The sequence below is a fragment of the Schistocerca americana genome, chromosome X (assembly GCF_021461395.2).
Source record: "Schistocerca americana isolate TAMUIC-IGC-003095 chromosome X, iqSchAmer2.1, whole genome shotgun sequence".
Taxonomy (NCBI): domain Eukaryota; kingdom Metazoa; phylum Arthropoda; class Insecta; order Orthoptera; family Acrididae; genus Schistocerca; species Schistocerca americana.
Window position 1 is genome coordinate 571,539,988 of NC_060130.1, and position 5,735 is coordinate 571,545,722.

Genomic DNA, 5,735 nt, shown 5'->3' on the forward strand with positions numbered 1-5,735 from the left:
ATGGTGAAAGCGGTAGTTAATCTCTTGATAGAAAATAGTCAGTAGGCCAGCAAGGAGTAGAAAGGGACTGTCAGCTTAGTAATGAGGAGATAGCTGTCAGTCCAATATTAAATTAGTACCTAAGCCGGTAGACAATTTAGGTAATAAGAGTAAATCACACAGTTTTATTAACAGTACAGCTGTAGGGATTGGTCGTGTATCTGAGTAACACATGCAACCGAACCGATCAATATGTTTCCTAAGTACGGAAAATAAAACACAACAAAAATTCATCTAACTACAGTAGTAGGAAGCCTGAAGTAAGATGTTACGGTTATTTTATGATGACAACTAATGAAGATGCTATAAGATGTATACATTCGCACGAAACTAAGCTACGTGGCAGCATATTATTAGAGACACAAGAAAGAGAAAAGTTTTGAACAGAATTGTAATTAATAGACTTTTAGTTGAGAATGAGCAATGAGTAATGATGAACTAGAATTACGTGAGCTGCTTGCATATGATCCCGCGGGAAATATACTCACTGCAGTATTTTTAAAATTGTTTGATGGAGCATTCTCCAAGGGCTGGTCTAACATTAAGGCGATTAGAGCTTCTGTTGCTTATTTCAGAGAGGAAGCGTCAGACTGAGGTTCTAAATACCAGAACAAATTGAAGGCATTGTGTCATTTCTAGTTAGCCATTAGGAAAGGATTTTTATGTCCGACTGAGTAGACTAGAGTATACCATGATCGGAAATCTACAAACAGAAAATAAGTCTGCTGATGAAGATTTAAGCCTTGAGCATGCCCCCTCCTTCCCAACCCCCAGATTGCTCGACATGGGTCCCATCAAACATTTATGGGACATTATCGAGAGGACAGTTCATGCACGAAATCCTGCACCGGCAACACTTTCGCAATTATGGACGGCTGTAGACGGAGCATGGGTCAACATTTCGAAAGAGGACTTCCAGCGACTTATTGAGTCCGGGCTACGTCGAGTTGCTGCACTACACCTGGCAGAAGGAAGTCCGACACGATATGAAGAGGTATCCTATGACGTTTGTCACCTCACTGTATGTGGAAAGCGTGATGTTTGTTAGAGGTCTATGCTTCATAATGCCAGGCACACTTGATGATGAATAGCAAGAAGTGTACTGTTTAGTGTAAGGGTTGGAAATATAGCTTTAAGCTGTCTCTATTGCACCGATCCTGGAGGTGGATGTGCTACTACATGAGTGACGGCATCACGAAGCATTGCGAATGTGAGGTGCCTCATATTAAACAGCTACAGCGCGGGCAGAATGTCTAATTATTTCCAAAGTGGACTAGTAAATGTCATACCCTTGTATTTCCTTACATTTATTTAATTTCATGTGTTGCCTGATTGGAGACAGCCTTATTACTTACGTGTTCCTTATTGTTTACAGAAAGGATCAAGTTATAAAGGATTTCATGAGTGTGATTTCTGTCATGTTGTAGGGTATGTAACTGTTTTGTCTGCTGCTACAGAAAACGTAAAATCTCTGCTTTTGCAATGGAGCGCAAGTTTATCGTTAAATACACTCCTGGAAATGGAAAAAAGAACATATTGACACCGGTGTGTCAGACCCACCATACTTGCTCCGGACACTGCGAGAGGGCTGTACAAGCAATGATTACACGCACGGCACAGCGGACACACCAGGAACCACGGTGTTGGCCGTCGAATGGCGCTAGCTGCGCAGCATTTGTGCACCGCCGCCGTCAGTGTCAGCCAGTTTGCCGTGGCATACGGAGCTCCATCGCAGTCTTTAACACTGGTAGCATGCCGCGACAGCGTGGACGTGAACCGTATGTGCAGTTGACGGACTTTGAGCGAGGGCGTATAGTGGGCATGCGGGAGGCCGGGTGGACGTACCGCAGAATTGCTCAACACGTGGGGTGTGAGGTCTCCACAGTACATCGATGTTGTCGCCAGTGGTCGGCGGAAGGTGCACGTGCCCGTCGACCTGGGACCGGACCGCAGCGACGCACGGATGCACGCCAAGACCGTAGGATCCTACGCAGTGCCGTAGGGGACCGCACCGCCACTTCCCAGCAAATTAGGGACACTGTTGCTCCTGGGGTATCGGCGAGGACCATTCGCAACCGTCTCCATGAAGCTGGGCTACGGTCCCGCACACCGTTAGGCCGTCTTCCGCTCACGCCCCAACATCGTGCAGCCCGCCTCCAGTGGTGTCGCGACAGGCGTGAATGGAGGGACGAATGGAGACGTGTCGTCTTCAGCGATGAGAGTCGCTTCTGCCTTGATGCCAATGATGGTCGCATGCGTGTTTGGCGCCGTGCAGGTGAGCGCCACAATCAGAACTGCATACGACCGAGGCACACAGGGCCAACACCCGGCATCATGGTGTGGGGAGCGATCTCCTACACTGGCCGTACACCACTGGTGATCGTCGAGGGGACACTGAATAGTGCACGGTACATCCAAACCATCATCGGACCCATCGTTCTACCATTCCTAGACCGGCAAGGGAACTTGCTGTTCCAACAGGACAATGCAAGTCCGCATGTATCCCGTGCCACCCAACGTGCTCTAGAAGGTGTACGTCTACTAGCCTGGCCAGCAAGATCTCCGGATCTGTCCCCCATTGAGCATGTTTGGGACTGGATGAAGCGTCGTCTCACGCGGTCTGCACGTCCAGCACGAACGCTGGTCCAACTGAGGCGCCAGGTGGAAATGGCATGGCAAGCCGTTCCACAGGACTACATCCAGCATCTCTACGATCGTCTCCATGGGAGAATAGCAGCCTGCATTGCTGCGAAAGGTGGATATACACTGTACTAGTGCCGACATTGTGCATGCTCTGTTGCCTGTGTCTGTGTGCCTGTGGTTCTGTCAGTGTGATCATGTGATGTATCTGACCTCTGGAATGTGTCAATAAAGTTTCCCCTTCCTGGGACAATGAATTCACGGTGTTCTTATTTCAATTTCCAGGAGTGTATATCCCTAGCAGGCTCTAAAATTTTGCCGTGTGGTAAATCACACATTCATTAAGATGTGGTTGAACATTTGCAAGTCCAAACTGCCTTTCGCCTTGAAAATGGCAGGGTGTGCTCCTGTCGAAATATCGGCGGTTGTCGATGACTTTTCACGTCTGCATTCCTGCATTTAAAACGTTAAATCGCTTGATGGCATTTTTACTGAAATAGATAGAATATATATATATATATATATATATATATATATATATATATATATATATATATATATATATTTTCAAATTGAAATAAATACTGTTCATGAAGATTGACATGTCTTTGTGGAGTTTATGTGATTACATGTACAAGTTTGGTTTTATTTTTTATTTAGTTATAGTTAAGGAAGGGACATACACTGATGTGCCAAATGTAAGCACGAAAGTAACTTCACATGACGTGTTACTGACAAGTAACATACCTTGACGAAACTTGGATCATATATAGAAAGAACTACTACCGTACATTACGGAAGATAATTGAAAGGAATAAGCAATGAGACGAGCAGTAATGACACTTTTATTGAAATAAAATATTTACTCTTAAGACACTGCGATCTTTGTTGGTCCCCTGGCATCGCCAAGGGCGAAGCATGCTTATTTATAGGATGTGTGATCACCAACGCAGCAATGTATGCTCGGCAACGTGCTCACATGCTGGCCACAAGATTCCTAAGGAGTTCTTCTGGAAGGTCGTTTCATTCCTCCACCAATGGGACTGACAACTGCTGGATGGTTGTTGGTGCATGTGGACGAGCTGCAGTATCTTTCCCCAAAGCATACCCCACGTGCCCAATGGGATTTTATTTGCGGGAATGGGCAGCCCACATTCGACTAGTATCCTCTTGTTCAAAGAGCTCCTCCACGTTAGCTGTTAGACGCTTTGCGTCTTTTCAAGAGTGAGTGCAGTCTCGACTTCATTTTCGTGGATGAGAGCGTGCGACCGCATGAAACAGCACAGGTGGAAGAGCTCTCGGAGAAGAGGGTATTCTGCGAATGGACTGGCCTGATGCCCGTCCCAACGACTAAAATCCCATCGAGCACGTGTGGAATACGTTGGGGCGAAGCACTGCGGAACGTTCACATGCACCAACGATCATCCATCAGTTGTCAACAACGCTGGGGGAGAAATGGAATACCCTATTACAAGAACTGCTGACAAACCTCGGGGCCAGCATGGGAACACGTTGCTAAGCAAGTACTGCCGAGAGCGGTGGTCGCACACCCTGTTAAGAATCATGTCCCGCCTTTTTAAATTCCCAGTATCCATTACCAATCGCGGTGAGTGTAATTATTGTCTTGTAATAAGAATATCATTTTTGTTCGTGGAATTGCGTACTGCTTTCAGTTACCTTCCACACCCATACCGTATTAGTTCTTTCTGTGCATAGTCCTAATGTCATAGAGCTATTTTACTTGCCAGTGACACATCAGTCGGAAGTTCCTTAGATCCTTAAGTTTTACACTCCAATGTATGGTTAATAGAGTTTAAATATTATGGAGTTACGTAGATTAAGAAACAATGTGGACGTCAACTGCTAGTCAGCTGCAGCAATAATGTCGTGATTATTTTATCTCTGGCCTGACATGAGCTCGCATAGCCGGCCGGGGTGGTCGAACGGTTCTAGGCGCTACAGTCTGGAACCGCGCGACCGCTACGGCCGCAGGTTCGAATCCTGCCTCGGGCATGTATGTGTGTGATGTCCTTAGGTTAGTTAGGTTTAAGCCGTTCTACATTCTAGGGGACTGATGACCTCAAAAGTTAAGTCCCATAGTGCTCAGAGTCATTTGAACCATTTTTTTGAGCTCGCACAAACATCAGTTAACAACATTCTATCAGTTATTAATATACAACGGCTTAATAAATTGGACAGCTGTATTAGCAGACTTGTTAGTAAAACTAAATTCGAGTCATGCCTACAACGAAGGACCAATAGATTATTAAAAAATGTTTAGTAAAAGTAATAAAGATTATTTTTAAATGAAAGAATGGTTGTAACTTGGTGTGCATAATTAGACTGTGTTTTATCAACTGATATCTTGAGGTCGTAAGAGTAATCACATTTTAGCTTGAATAAATATGTGGGATGGTGTCCTCGTTTTTACAGTCATTGCAGGAAGGCAAACAATCATGAATGTGATCACGTCATGTAACCTGCCAATGATGTTATGTGAGACTTGAAATTTTTTTCCCTGTAACTAAGGCATAACGCAATCATGTAGAAAGCAATCATTAACTAAATATGTCAGTACTGACACTGTACAATGACGAGTAAATGAACCGATGTTTTTAATATGAGATGTTACACATGGTGGCTCCGTGATCATGTTACAGGCAATCAGGAATGATGGAGAAGGGTAAATGTATCAATTTGAGATAAGCACCGTTGTCCAGAAGCGACAGACTCTAAGCGAAAATTGTTCTGATGCTTCTGACAGTGAAATACATGTTCTTTCTAAGGCAATAGGATAGACAAGTTTCACAGGTGGCAGTATGACCAAGACACGAAAAAGTCTATAGTCCAATTAAAATTATTTGATGGTTGACACTTCACGCTTTGCAGCTGGTTTCTTCCAATACGAGCTCTGAAAGTGACAACCGAAACGTTCGCCGTTGCCACACACACACGCACAACGATGCTAACAAAATACATACATTTCATACACAGCACTAACCTAACACTACTGGATCCTTCCGCACAAGACACGATTCAGTGTCATTTATACAGTT